Genomic DNA, 16,531 nt, shown 5'->3' on the forward strand with positions numbered 1-16,531 from the left:
TTACATGCATACACTATATATTTTAGTATAAGAACGTTTATTCAAACTGTAAATAACACACAAAAGTCTGTTAATTCTTAGAAGGGGAGACCCCTTCCATAAAAATTTCTGGTAAGTGTTTTTCAGGGGATTCTTCCCTTCTCTGTCTGTCTCTTTTTTTTTTTTTTTTTTATACAGTAAAAACCTGTCCAATGTTAAGTTAATTGTTTCAGTGATATCAAAATGTTCCCAGGCTAGTTCTGTAGTGCGCTAACAGATGGCAGCACATGGTTGCATGTGCAGTGAGGCCTAGCGGTGACCTTCATGAGACACTGTGCCAAGTGACATCGCTGTATTTACTTTGCAAGTTGTGAAATTTGTTTTTGTGATCACATGTATGTTGTAGTCTGCGATTTTTGTCATGGACAGGAAGTTGGAACAACGAGCCAACGTGAAATTCGGCATCAAACTTGGAAAGTCTGCTACAGAGACATTGAGCATGCTTCAGCAAGCTTACGATGACAAAGCAATGGGTCACATGCAATATTTTGAGTGGATCAGATGCTTCAAAAGTGGAAGAACATCCTTGGAAGATGATGAGCAATCTAAAAGACCTGCCATGAGCGTCGCCCTTGGAAATGTGGAGAAAATTCATCAACTTGTGCATGAGGATTGTCAGAGGACAATCAACGATGTTTTGAAGCATTTGAAGGAGGACATTTGGCAAAAGTGACCAGATCTGTGGAGCACAAAGAATTGGATTCTTTACAACAAAGCACTCTGTCACCAAACTCTCCTCACTTGTGAGTTTCTCACCAAAAACAACATGGTATTGCTTCTGCACCCACCCTATTCACCAAATTTAGCACCTGCAGACTTCTATCTTCCCTACAAGATGAAAATGCAGCTCAAAGGTCGCCGTTTTAACACTGCTGTCAAGATAAAGAGTGAATCGCAAAAGGTCCTTGACTCACTTACAGAAAATGACTTCCAGGCCAAATTCCAAAAATGGCACCAGTGTATTGCAACACATAGCAACTATTTCGAAGGAGATGATGTTAAAACTTCAGTAAATAGGTTATTTTTTATAAACATAACTAGTCCGGAAAGCTTTTGATATCACCTCGTGTATATATAGACACACACACATACACAATTGTGTCTGTGTCTGTCTACATAGACACAAATACACAGGAGACCTGCATAAACATATGTCATTATGAAACAATATTTGCAAAATTGAACTTTCATTTAGAATCTTTAACCCACTTTCTCATGCTAAAATCACATCAAGATACTTTTTCATAAATATCCATCCAGCATGTAGATGTCAATTAAAATCAATCAATATTAATATAAAAGTAATTATGGTTCTATAGATAAATATTATTTATCAGCAAAAAAGATAGCAACAATTTAACATGCTTTTCAGCATGTTTGATGTGCTCTAAATACTATAAAATGCCTATGGAACACAAAGGTTGATCAACCAGACACATAGGCTGACAGTGCATGGTGAACAACTGATAACATGGGTGTTCAATTAGCATACACCTGACAAAACTACACACACACACACACACACACACACTCTGCAGAAAGACAAGCATAACATAAAGTAACCATGTTGCATTGCATTCTCTCAATCTCTGCAAATATTACAGTTTCCATGCATGCATATACATCAATCACAGCATACTGATCATTTTAAGCACAGGGTGTAGATAATGGATAAACCTTTTTGACCACAAATCCTGTCCCTTCTACAATAAACAAAAGATGCTGCAGTCTGGTCAGAAGAGGCTTCTATGGAACAAGCCAGACCACTAAACACTAACCAAGTAGTTTCTGATTCACTCCCACTGACTGGCACCTCGGGCAAGTGTCTCCTACAATAGCCTGGAGTTAACCAATGCCTTCTGAGTGAAATTTGGCAGGAAACTAAGCAGAAACCCACAATGTGTGTGTATATATGTGTACAGGCATGTGTGTGTGTGTGTGTGTGTGCATGTTTTTTTTTTTTTTTCTTCCATGAATCTTCAGATAAACACAGCGTGGGCACTACTGATGTTTGCTCCCAGCTCAGCAGTTCAACATACCAACATCAACGGAATGCAAACAAAGTACCTAGCATGAAAAACAAGTGAGGATTGGCATTAGGAATAGCATCCAGCAACTGGTTATTGCCCTGGAATGCTTCATCCAACCTATACCAGCTTCGAAGGAGTAGATGTCATGATGACCATGTTGATGCTACTGCTGATGATGATGATGAACAAAAAGAAAAGAACAACAACAACAACAGCACAACATCATCATTTCATGTTCTTAATTACTCATTCCAATTCACTGCAAAACCCAACAGGATTTATATGCACAACATCTACAATTCTATATCCAATTCAATACAGTTTATACATACTAGGTTGAGGAAAAAGTTTGTGCACCGTGTTAAGCATTATTTTAACATGGCATTATTTTTAAAATAATGCCATGTTGAAATAATGCTTAACACGGTGCACAAACTTTTTCCCATTTCCCCATTTCTGCTGTGACTACCTCCAAAACATGCTGTAAATTCTCCTTTGTAACAAAGAAAGCAAAATGAAACAAATTTCAATGATTTCGATACACCGTATATGCCATTTATGCGCAAAATGAAAAAATTCTGGGCTTAGTACTGACTCTTGCGATACTCCACAAGTAACCTTTATTTTTTATCATTTGATTCTTTACCTGTTTCAGTTACTGGGCTGTGACCATGCTGGGGCACCACCTTGAAGGGTTTAGTAGAACAAATTGACTCCAATACATATCATCATCATCTTCCACACAGTTTCTATCTACTATATTCACTCACAAAGCATTAGTTGACCCGGGGTTATAGTAAAAGACATAAGCCCAGCGTGTCACATAGTGGCACTGAGTCCAAAACCATGTAGTTAGGACACAAACTTCTTACCACACTCCTATAATATTTATACAAGATGACTTATGTTCACCAACCTTTACAAACTGTTGTCTGCTGCTTAAATAGCTTCTCAGACAATTACGCAACACCTCTGACACCATATCATTTCAATTTATCATGTAACATACAGTGATCAATGATATCAAAAGCATATATAGTTTTTTTTAGATCAATACATACTCTTAAAGCATACTTGTTTTAGTCTTTTGACTTTTTTCTTTTTCTTCTTTTTTTTAGGCCAATACAATTAGTAATTCCTTCAATTAATCCAATTAGCACCAGATAAATTGATCTATTCATTCTAAATCCAGCCACTAAGTATTTTGTGCTTCACACTCCTCAACAATAAACACCATTTGTACAGCACTGGCTCTCAATCTACAGCGATTGCTTTGAATTTCGGTAGAACCAAATCTATTGAAGACCTGCTCTCTATCAGTCTCTGACCCTTAGGAATTTCAGCAAAAGCAATCTTGTTGTTCGCTGTGTCAGCAGAGGCTTCGGCTAGATCTTTGTTATGGCAAGAATCATGACACCCCCTGTGAGAATGGACTAGCCAAACTCGTATAAGTAGCAGCATGTTTGACTGAGAGCGAGAGATGAGAAATCACAGGAAGTCAAAAGGTGTTGTTCGTGAGTTTGTGGAGTCGTAGGAAATTGTTGAGAAGTTGTTACAGTTTGTTGAGAGTTGTTTTGGATTGGTTACTATTGTTGGCAGAGTATTTGGGAATACATCAAGTGGAGACAGTTAGTGTCTACCCCGTTCCATGGTACTATATATATCACACTGTATTAGTGCACGACACTAAGATGACATATACAGAAACCACATTATAAAAATCTGGTAAGCAAACCTATCTAATCTGTTCGGCTGTAAGTTAAGTTCCATTGCAGAGTGTACTGGCATGATTCTCTTTGGGTCCTCAAATTTTATCACTTCTTCCTTCTGTGCATTAATGACCTATTTCCTGTACTTGTAACCACACAAGCACACACACACACACGAGCGCGTGTATGCATGCACTCTCTCTCCTATGCACACATCTTCCCTTCTTAACCTCCCACACATATCATCCACACAACCTAGCCATCTCACGAGACTTCCATAAACATCCTTCAATGTCAATGTGATAGTGTGAAAACCAATGAGTTTACTAAACAGGATCACATGACTTGCTAGAAATTGCAGCCAAATTTCTCTCAAACCAATCTGTGCTTGAAGAAAGGTGGGGGGCCTTTGGTTATAGATCTGCCGTCATCAGGGTTGGCTTGGGATTCATGCTCACAAATATCAAGGAATCTGTCTTGCATTATTCATTCCCTGCGCATGAGTAATACAGTGGCAACTAAAGCCCTCAAATTCACAACAAACACCAAGACTCACGAGATCTGATGATCTCTCATCACAGTATCACACACACACACACACACATGCACTTGTGTAGACATCTGCACATACATATTCATACATACAATGCACACACACACACACTCATGCACATCTATGCATACTTATGTAGACATGTACATATATATTCACACATATATATGCATACATGCATACACACACACACACAAAGCACATACACCCATGCATGCAGGACTGCCTGTTTGTTTGTATATTTGTAGATTTACTTACAACTAAAGCACATGACATACACACTCAAGTTGTTTTTTTCATGCCTCATTATAAATACTTGATTTTTGTACTTCAGTATTATCACGGTTATATCTTAGATTATATATAATTGCCTTTATCTGTAGATATTTGATAATTTTCAATCACTTACAGCAAACAATTATATAGTTCATTATATAGTCTTCTCTAATTGGTTCACTTTCCTTTACAAAACACAATACAGTTTGCTAAAATCAAACCTTAGCAAAATTTAAATGGAATGACTTTGATTAACAACAGCTCTTTTGCACTTAAACACTAGTCATGTCCAGCCAAAATATATTTTATTTGCTTTATGTTCAAAAAAGCCAAATCCTGTCTCTCACACCTACATTACAATGTCATTCTAAAAACAAACAATCATCATCGTTTAACGTCTGCTTTCCAAGCTGGCATGGGTTGGACGATTTGACTGAGGACTGGCAAGGCAGAAGGCTGCACCAGGCTCCAATCTGATCTGGCAGAGTTTCTACAGCTGGATGCCCTTCCTAACGCCAACCACTTCGAGAGTGTAGTGGGTGCTTTTACATCCCACCAGCATGAGGACCAGTCAGGCAGGTACTGGCGACGGCCACACTCAAACTGGTGTAATTTACATGCCACCTGCATGGGAGCCAGTCCAGCGGCACTGGCAACGACCTCACTCGAATGATTTTCTAACGTACCACCAGCAGAAGTGCTAGAAGGCAACGCTGGTAACGACTACGCTCAAATGGTGCTATTTACGGACCACTAGCACGGAAGCCAGACAGCTGCTCTGGCAATGAATCAGACCATCAAAATCTCAAAGCTACACCATAGTGCATGAGTAATTCAAAACAGTGTGAATCAATATGCATTACATTTGACAGACTAATCTGAATGCTAAAGGGTGAAAATCATTCATCCTAACAACAAATCCGCTTTCCTGTAAGCACAGCTTATTCTTTTATTCTTTTATTCTTATTCTTTTATTCTTTACTTGCTTCAGTCATTTGACTGCAGCCATGCTGGAGCACCACCTTAAAGGGCTTTTAGTCAAAGAAATTGACCCGAGGGCTTATTCTTTGTAAGCCTAGAACTTATTCTATCAGACGAAATACCGCTAAGCATTTCACCTGGCGTGCTAACGTTTCTGCCAGCTCGCCGCCCTCAATTTCTGCGTAACAAAGGTTTTGGTCATTCCGAGGCTGTAGAAAAAGACACTTACCCAAAATTCCACACAGTGGAAAATCAGGTGGTTGGGAAGCAAATATCTTAATCACATAGCTATTTCTGTGTCTATCAATACACATACCCCAAAGAGGAAGTATTTAACAGAATATTTCAACCATTTTTGCACCATGACTGACTTACTGGACACTTATGGTCAGGAATCTGTTATGTTTGCATCAATGAATCTATGTACACAGCTAAATGGACCCCCTAATTTTTTTTTTTTTTTAGGTACTAAAATTTCTAAACAAGCCTCAAGAGAATCAGTTAAGTGTTGAAAAATAACTATTTTCCACCCTTATGATAACATTAACCAAGAAAAAAAGATACGCTTCGGTCACCAACCCAAACCCCCACCCGACCCGTCCACACCCTGATATAAGAAAAACAACACATTCACATGTTGCTGAGATACTGTGGAATTTTGTTGACTTATACTGACAAACAATATTCTGGAACATGCTAAAGATTTAATCTATATTCTCTTCAAAAGATTTTTTTTTTTTTTTTTTTCAAAGACGTAAATATAAAAAAATGTAAGAAGCATGAGTTTAGAACAAATATTTCCTCCTTTGTTAGAAAGGGGACTTTTGAAGCAATAGAAAATCCTGTCCACAACAAAGTTAAGACATATTTTCGTAGATTTACTTGTATAAGTGACAAACACAAGGGAGGAAGCAGACGTAGGCGAGAGGTGGAGAATAAAAAGGAAAGCTTCAGTAAAGTCAAGTCTAGTTTCTGTTCCTGGCTGAGGTCCACCCTTCGATTATGCAGTGAATGTCTTTGGAGAAGGCATGGCTATCATAATTACCCTCTTTATTTCCCTTAGAAATTTGCAAATTCAAGACAAAGGAAATCAGTTTTTTTTCTTCAAACACAGAAAGCATTTGAAAAGCTGACTGCCATTTGCGCGCACGCGCGCGCATGTGTGTGTGTGTGTGTGTGTGTGTGTGTTTGACCAATGACTTGCTGCATTCAACAATGCCCACTCATATACTGATGATACAACCCTTCATTCCACCCTAACTTTCCGCAACCATGTTCATCCTCACACAGCTCACACATCACAAGCCAAAACCTGCATCGACTCCATAAGTGGAAACCTATAATACATCTTCAGTGGGGCTTTCCAACCATGTCTCTTCTAACACAAAAAAAACACTCCAGCACACTTCATGTCAAGAAAACTCCAATACAACTCAAATTCATTTCCAGAAAACACCATCACACCACCACACCCCACTAAACATGAGCTGCACTCAGTTGCAGCCCCTACAGTCACTCCAAATGCTGGACTTCACTATCACCAAGGATCTCTCCTGGTGAAAGCAAATCCTTAGTATAGCTATAACTGCATCCCAAAGATTAGACTGTCTCTCCCTAAAGCCACAAAATATTTCAGCCTCCAAATGCGGCTGACACCCTACAAGGCTCAACTGGAACCCACAGCACCCAAATCCAGGACTATGCTGCTGTGACATACAGAGGTGTCTTGGATCACATCTAAAGGGCCACTCAACAAACTGGAATTTCTATCACTAACAGACACACCCCAGCCCCTGGTCCATAAGCATGCTGTCTCCTCTCTTTTTCTTTTCTGTTGCTACTTTATAATCCTTTCTAAGAGCACAAGGCCTGAAATTTTGGGGAAGGGGACTAGTCGATTACATTGACCCCAATGTTTCACTGGTACCTAATTTATCGACCCTGAAAGGATAAAAGGCAAAGTTGACCTCAGTGGAATTTGAACTCAGAATGTAGTGACGGGCAAAATACCACTAAGCATTTCGCCCAGCATTTCTTGCAGTTTGCTGGTCCTGCTCCACATCTCTGTTCGGGCATCCCCAACCCACTCCTCTTTCCACCTCTCGTTACTCTTGGTGTGTCTAATCCTTCACCCTTGCACTGACCATTTTTCCAAGTCCTTTCTACTCAGAACACGTCTCCACCCACCACCCAAAATCTTTTCCCCCAGCTCATGTCTTTTGTGCAGATCTCTCTTTCCTCCAAGCCTTTCTTTCTTTGTTTTTCTCATTTCTTCCTTTGTTTTGTTTTTCTAAACTTTTTCTTTTCTCTTTTTCCTCTTACATTTTCTCAGAGAGCGACCATAGTTATTTTGAGCCTGAAAGATTGCAGGCTTCTACACAGCACACTATACAAGTTCATCCAACTACTGTACTATCAGAGCATGTAACTTATAGTAGATCATATTTAAATCCTGTGTATATTAAACTGTATCTATCTTTCAGTGGATGAAGTACATTTTTTTGTTGATTCTACCAATAATGAAACAGTACACTCTCACTCTCTCCTTCTCCGTGTATATATATAATATATATACACACACACCGCATATTTTAATTTCAGGGTGGAAAACACAGATAAGTTATTATATTAAACAAAGACCAATTTTATTCTCACTATCAAAGATATTTAAATCTGTATCTCTCCCTCCCTCCCTCCCTGTCTTTTAGAGGACAGTTTTGTTCTATTTCATACCTATCTGCTGTTATTTATTCTCTAAATCAGGCTAGACATTCTTATCTAGACATCCCTGACTCACTCACACAAGATTTTCTTTACTTTATCAACAACCTATTAACCACGCAAGCATCTATCTGCTCCCAAAGCCCTTGTTTTCAAGTATAAAACCAGTTTAAATGTTTGCTTGTACAATACCTTGTACTTCACAACAATTCAACAACAATAGATACACAAATCTATTCAGTCAGTGTTCTTTTATTAAAAAAAATATTTCATTTAACCCTTCAATATCAACAACCCATCTTTTAGGTTGTTCAAGTTTATTAATCCTTCCATTACCATATTTCTATTAAAATGCACTGGCTTTCAACATCAACATCATTCTTCAACATCTGTTGTCCATACTGGCATCGGTTGGAGGGTTTGACCAGGGCTGGCCAGCTGCAGAGCTGCACCAGGTTCCAGTCTGAACTGACTTGGTTTCTACGGCTGGATGTCCTTCATAACACCAACCAATTTGCAGAGTGTGCTGGGTGCTTTTAATCTGACCCATGCAAGCATGGAAAAGTGGATGTTAAAACAGTTATGATGATATTCCGGGACTATGGTTCCCATGTTTATTACTTTGGTAATATACTGATGCTAACTAATGATACGTTCACAAGGCTTTTGCTAGCACCTGTAATTTGTAATGTCATGTCTTATTTGGTTAATGGCAAAATCAACCGTTTGTAAGCAAGCAGAAGAAGCACCACCAAAGTAGATGCCATCTGTTAGCTGTCAGTTTAGCTACTCAGCTGACATTGCCCTTCCACAACATGTGCAATTCTACAGAGAACAAGTTATACACAATGAGTTGCAAGCTACTGGCTGTTGAATGTGCTAAATAACATGGCAATTGAGCAAAAGTATGGACCACCACGAGCCGAGAAAATATTATTTGTGAATGGAGAAGACAGGATGAGACATTAGAGAAAACAGGAAGAGAAAATAAAACATGGGTTTTGTCATAAAGAAGCAAAATTCTCACATCTAGAGGAAACCATCAATTTATAACTACCTACACAATCAACAAAGTATGGCGAATACAATCGCAACAATCTGATTATGTACAAGACAAGGAGACTGGAAAAAAAGTGGAATGTCCTAGCAGATGAGTTTGCTGGATCTTCACACATGGCTCAGTGGTGAAAGCAATGGGCTCACAACCAGTAAGTTCCATTTCCAGACCAGGGTGTGTGTTGTGTTCTTGAGCAAGACACCTTATTTCACATTGCTCCAATTCACTCAACTGTAGAAATGAGTTGCAATGTCACTGGTGCCAAGCCGTATTGGCGTTTGCCTTTCCCTTAGATGAGAGGGGAGGCTGGTATGCACGGGCAACTGCTGGTCTTCCATAAAGCAACCTTGCTTGGATTTGTGCCTGGGAGGGGAACTTTCTAGGTGGTGCAATCCCCTGGTCATTCATGACTGAAGGGGTCTTTACCCGTTACTCTTCTTGTTACTACTTTTTCGTAACAGGTACATGAAAACAAAGACTAGGATTGCACAAAAGATGGTAGAAGGGTATGAACAAAAAAGAAATTATAAAGATTCTTGAGCATGTGACCAATGAAATTACCAACTACAGTGAAAAGGTAACATGGATGAACTGAAGTTAACATTTGATGTCCCATCAGGTAAAACTAACAAAAACAAAGGTGCAGGAATGGTGGCCAGCAATGCAGATGATACAAAGCCCCTACTTTTACTAAACTTTAAATGAGAAACAATATAAAAAGAAACAATCCTATTCGGTAGATTCAGTAGTTTTTTTATTGAGACTATTACAAGGTGTGTATGAATGAAGACAGTGTGAAACTGCAGTTGGAGAAAGTAACAAGACATTATGCTGGAAAGAAGCATAAAATGAAGACGGTGATGAGTTCAGGCAACAAGAAGAAGAGCACTTATTGAGTAAATCATTCATTTTAAATGAATAAGTTCTACTTCATTCATTTGTAGACCTAAACGCGCGTGCATGCGTGTATGTGTGTGTATATTTTTACAAGGAAAAGGTTGATAGAGTGTCCAAAGTTTTGGCTGAAGAAAATCTGAAGAAAATTAAGCTGAAACTTTGAAGTTACTATCAACCTTTAAAAAGGTTTGTAGATATGAAATAAATCTGATACCCCACAAAAAGATGTTGAGTGACCCTTTGAGTAAAACTGATGGGGTTTTATATATACCTATACACACAAAAAAAAACACACGTATGCATGCACTTACACATATGCATGCAATTACACACATGCATGCATGTATACATGCACACATATGGAGATACCCAAATGCACACATACACTTACAAATGCATGCGGGTACACACACACAATGTGAGACTAAGATGATATCATATTCCTAGACAAATAACCACATACAATGTACACAAACAAAAACAATTTCTTAAGAGTCTCCAAGGAATACATGAATCTTGTGTTACCGATTCAAGTGAACATTTCAAATGACAACTAAACAACAATGATAAAATACTGTGTTCAATGAAACAATAACTGCTACTGGGAATATATATTTAAAACAAAACCATATATGGTTTGCAGATAAGAGAATATACACGAAAGAAGATAGAACACGCATACCAGCTCCACACCAGCTCTGCATTGTTATATATTCTTTATAGCTGCAGGTTTCACTTTGTTTATAATATAAGCATGTATGTTGAAATAGCTTGTAGCATGAGAATTAAAATTAACAACAAAAATTTGAAAAGGGATAAACTGTTACACAGATGCTGTTGTCATTCTCCTCCACCTGCTCTTACTGTCATATTGCCATCGTCATGTTTCTTGTTTATATATCATTTCGTTTTGTTTAAAAAATGTAAGCATATATTTGCCTTTCAGCACAGGGTTAACAGCAGTAAATTTAATTTTGCAAGAGTGACTGTGCATACACCAAAACGGCTTTGAAAACATGCGACTCAGAGCTCTATCTCATTGTGTGATGCCCTGGGTAAGTGTCAGCTACTATAGCCTTGTGAATGGACTTGGTAGACAGAAAGTGAATGAAAGCTTATTGTGTGTGTGTGTGTGTGTGTGTGTGTGAGGGATAAGAGTAGCTGTGTGGTTAAGAAGCTTGCTTCTCAACAGCTTGGATCCAGGTTCAGTCCCACTGCATGGCACCTTAGGTAACTGAACTAGATTCCAATCAAAGCAGTGATTGTGACTGGCTCACACAATGGTAAATGCCTGTTCATTCTATGGCTACTCCTTATACCAACCGATAACTAGTTTCTGTTCCAATGAAGACACAGGCAGTTTCCTATAAAACTGGCATTCTCATTCACAGCAAACAAGGCACAGGGCCAGACTTTAGATTGTGTAGGTGTATTGTTACCCACTCCAATATTTACATACAGCCAGTTATACATTGCTATGAGTAGAGAAACATACTCTAGTAATTTGAAAATCAGTGTCGACCAAACAGAAAATATCATCCACAAAGAAGCTTTGTAATCATATTGATATTAACGAAAGGAATATGATTCATAATTTAAATAACGATATTCGTGAACTTTGAATGTATAAGAGTATAAACAAGCGTAAAATAGTGTAAACAACTAAAATAAACGTATATCTAAATAGCATCTTTTTCTTAATACTTTTTATGTAGTGGTCAAAAGAAAGTCTGGCTTTCATTAGGAGTGGTCCACATAACCATTCATGATACAGAGTCTGGGAGCCTATTTCAAATCGGAAGTGAATCGTCATCGCATGTCATTTAGTCACAAACGCATATCATATAGCTGCAATAGAATACTGTATCACCAACAATAATTTGATTTCTCTAAGACATCACCCAGTAATCTATCAAGTCCATTTACACATTCCTCAATACATACTGCCGTTATGACTTCCTTCCCTCATTTTATGCCTCCTTCGTAGATGGGTAGAATTGCTAGTACAATTAATTTGAGGCAGGTGGTTAAAAAAAGTCACAAGGGTCATTAGTTGAATTGTCTGTAAACTTCAGAGTCAACAAAGTGCTTTAATAAAGGGCTGTTAATAATCTGTGTGACTCCAGCAATTTAATGTAAAGATGATATGATGGAGTATATCAAAAAAAAAAGAGAGAGAGAGAAAGAGAGAAATGTGTGAAGAGAATTGGTTCTAAGGAAAACATGAAAATGTCAGGCAGTCTTGTCTATTAAACTTTGACTTTTAAAATCATAATTAACAGTAAATTAGCAAATTAACAATCTAATCAAAACCCCAAAGAAACCCACTAATTTGTAATTAGAAACGCTTAAGAAGCACACGAAAAAGAATAACTGAGAAGCATCTGTTTTCAATTGTCAGTCAGCGTATATGCAGCTATGTGTGTGCATGCATGTGTGTGTGTGTGTGTGTGTTTGCATGTGTGTGTGTATACACACGCACACACACACAGACAAATATAAACGAACAGTTGTCCCTCAGTCTGCACAGTACTTGGTGTGCATGGCTTCCCTTTGGCACATTTTTGCTTTTTACCTCTTTTATCTTTCACTTGTTTTAGTCATTTGTCTGTGGCCATGCTGGGGCATTGCCTTCAAGGGTTTTCGTCAAATAAACTGACTGCAGTACTTGTTTTGGTGTTTGGTGCTTATTTTGTCAGTCTTTTTCACTAAACTGTAAAATTACAGGGACATAAACAAACCAACAGCATTGAGAGGGGAAGGGATGACAAACACTGATACAAACACACACACACACACACACACACACATGACAAATTCAGTCACAAGACATTGAGTAACTCTGGGGCTATAGCAGAAGACATTTGCCCAAAGTGCCACACAGTGGGACTGAACCCAAGATCATGTAGTTAGAAAGCAAACTTGTTAGCCACACAGACATGCCCATGCCTAGACACACCTGAACTGAATCTGTTCCTGAACAGCCCTTATCCCCACTTAAACATGGATGTTCTGTTAGAACAAACCATACTGCAGAAGGTACCATAAGAGAAACTCTCGTATTGGCTTTTGGTGCAAAATGCATGCCATCATCATCATCATCATCATTGTTTAACGTCCTCCTTCCATGCTGGCATGGGTTGGATGGTTTCACAGGAGCTGGCCAAGCAGAAAAGCCTGCGCCATACTTCTGTGTCTGTTTCAACATGGTTTCTTTTTTTTTTTTACATATTTGCTTCAATCATTAGACCACTTTGAAGTGGCTTAATCGAACAAATCAATTCCAATATGTGTTTTAAGTCTGACACTTATTTTATCAGCCTCGTTTTGCTGAATCGTTAAGTTATGGGATATAAACAAACCAACACCAGTTATCAAGCAGTGAGAGAAAAACACAAACATGTACACATTATTATAAGATATACTTGAAATGAGTAGACAGCAGATTATCTTTACACAGTAATATGTCCAATGTGACATTTTATGAAGTAAAAATCTTTAATCTTTTTTCATATACTTAAGTGGAACATCCAAGAATCAAATGATTTATAAAAGCCTGTTCAGAGCATGTATGAACAAGATTGGCAACGCCTGATAAAGTTTTATGTTTAAGAATTATGCAAAAATGAAAACAAACAAATAAAAAAAAACATTACCTTTTTTTTTTAATTTACAAAAAATCCAGAAGTAATTTAATATTCTGAAAAAAGAAATAAAATGTTTTTTTAAAAATATGAAATCAAGATTTAATCAACATTTTAGGAAATAAGAGAGAGAGAGGGAGAGCGAGACAGAGTGAGAGAGATGTTTAAAAGGATTAAAAATATATTTTGACTTGATACTTATTTCTACAAAGAAAAAAATACCACAGCACCATTGATTTCTGATAGTGGTAGAGTACAAGAAGTATTGATGGAAGCTTGTAAGAACACTGATTGGATTGGATGTAATAACCATAGAAAATTAAACTGGGATTAAAACCAAAATATTTCAGTGTTGAATACGTTAAATCAGATTTATCTTGAACATTTTCTTAAAAACCAAACCATCATCAATTTATAAATTGAAAGAAAAACTGCAAAATTAAAACTAGGAGACCTCAGTTCTTTCTACACCTTTCATATATTAGTGCAGATGTAATATATATATGTATATATATATATATATATATATATATATATATATATATATATAGCCTTAAAACAACATGCTTACATGTGTGTTTGTCGTATGTGTCTCCTCATTTTCACAATACACAACAGCTATTAATGAGTTTCACTGTCATACAGACAGAGTCCTTCATTTCCAACCTGCCATGGAAACAAGTTAGGGTTCGCAGAAAAAGGAAGGGCATGTGACCATAGAAAATTTGCCTCAGTGAACTGTCTGGTCCACACAAGCAGAGGAAAGTAGACATTAAAAAAGCGATGATTATGATGGTGATGGTGATGATGATTCCAGTATGCTCCGTAATTCCACTGCAATGCCTTCCATCAGTGATGAAACCACTTTGTTCTGGCACAAAATCTGCTAGCTGACCAATCTGGATTTCTCTTCTCTCTATATGTTATACCACCACCACCAACCCCACCCTTTTTATAAACAGTCTTGCTGCTCCACAGATTCTTAATTATCATTCAACAATTACAAGATTAATCACTTATCACCATATTTACTTATAAAGCAAGCCATTTCATTCAAAACAGAAGAGATTTATTTTCATTTCTTGCAGATTTACAGATAATAAACCTGGCAAACGCCCCTCTTGTTTGTAATGGGATTAAGTATCAAACTATAACTTTGCCTTTCATCCCTTCAGGGTTGATGAAATAAAACTTCAGTCAATACTGCGATTACTGCAATCAACTAACATCCACCCCATAAAATTGCTGGCATTGAGCTTAAATCAGAAGCCATTGTTTTTGTTATTACTGAAGCGGTTAAGCTGGCAGAATCATTAGCATATCGGACAAAATGCCAAGTAGGATTTTTTGGGGCTCTTTATATTCTGCGATCATATTCTGCCAAGGTTGACTTTGCCTTTCATCATTTAGGGGTCAGTGAAATAAGTACCAGTCAAGTACTGAAGATGATGCAATTGATTCGTCCACTCTCTTCAAAACTTTAGTAAGTTAAACTTCAAGAACATTTTTTTTTTCTTTTTCTTGTACATACATTTGTGAATACATGCGGAACATACAGTATGTTATATCTCACACACATATAACTCCACTACAGCAAGAAACCTGTTCTGCTCTGATCCTCTCTCACATACTTTTACTTTTACCCTTCTTCTTCCCTGTTTCCTAGCATAGAGTTGCCCTCTCAGGGTTCACAGTCTTGTAAATTGCATGACAGCCCCGCCAGTACTGGTGGTACAAAAAACAAAAAATAAAAACACACAGAAAAACAGTAGCCAGTAGATGTTGTAAAGAGGTTGGCATTAGGGAGGAATCTAGCCATAGAAACCAAACCATGCCAAGCAGACACTGGAGCATGATGGGGCCCATCAGATGCTGTCAAACCATCCAACCCATGCCAGCAAGGAAAGTAAGTGTTAAATGATGAGAAACACAATCAAAACTAAACATTAGACAGGTATATTAGTTCCAAGTGTCTGTAGTCAAGAGAAAACAAGAATTGCTGACAGTCAGGTTACCATATATAATTGTATATATATATATAAACAGCTGTGTGCTGACTATTGATTAAAAGACATGTTAACAAACAGGACAGCAGCAGAGAAGATGTTATGAAGGTGGTGGTGGTGGCAGCCATGGAGGAGAGGAGGAGGAGGACAGATGAGGCATAGTTATAACTACTAGTTCTGATAGTGTCAATTTATTCATACACAAATACTACAAAAAAAACACAAAAAAAAAAAAAGTTGGTAGGAAGGGGCTTATATTGCAATATCATGAAATTGGGGTTCTTACATGATATCATTTAGCCCCATTTGAACGAAATGCAAAAGTTTCTACTACCATAACAAATGCTTCTGCATGTTACCGAAAAATTTATAGAGAGCAAAAAAAAAAAAGCTTCATCTAAGCAAACAACTCTAGACTTGATTTTTAAAAAGAAATGTACAAGTCTGTCTACAAGTGCTTGTGAATCGGCAATCACATCTACAAGTGATGGTGTGCACAAATCTAGTCCAAGAAAAAGTGATTCAGAAAATGATTATAATAATATTTTTTATTATAAATGTTCTTGACATTCTTTTTACTTTACATAAAATATTCCTTACATTCTACTGTTGTTTTAA

The 16,531-nt window shown here is 37.6% G+C and overlaps 1 protein-coding gene across 4 annotated transcripts in view; it reads right to left on the reverse strand.

Annotated features, from left to right (window-relative positions):
- LOC106879061 (long-chain-fatty-acid--CoA ligase 4) overlaps positions 1 to 16,531 on the reverse strand; it is an 84,596-nt gene that overhangs the window by 39,030 nt on the left and 29,035 nt on the right. For 3 of the 4 annotated variants that reach the window (XM_014929598.2, XM_014928848.2, XM_014930330.2), the window contains exon 2: positions 13,920 to 13,963. The exons of the other annotated variant lie outside the window; for it this stretch is intronic. The gene's annotated coding sequence lies outside the window, so the exon portion shown is untranslated. The remainder of the gene's footprint in view (positions 1 to 13,919; positions 13,964 to 16,531) is intronic. 4 annotated transcript variants of the gene reach the window in all.

The sequence above is a fragment of the Octopus bimaculoides genome, chromosome 19, assembly GCF_001194135.2.
Source record: "Octopus bimaculoides isolate UCB-OBI-ISO-001 chromosome 19, ASM119413v2, whole genome shotgun sequence".
In the NCBI taxonomy this organism is placed as follows: Eukaryota; Metazoa; Mollusca; class Cephalopoda; order Octopoda; family Octopodidae; genus Octopus; species Octopus bimaculoides.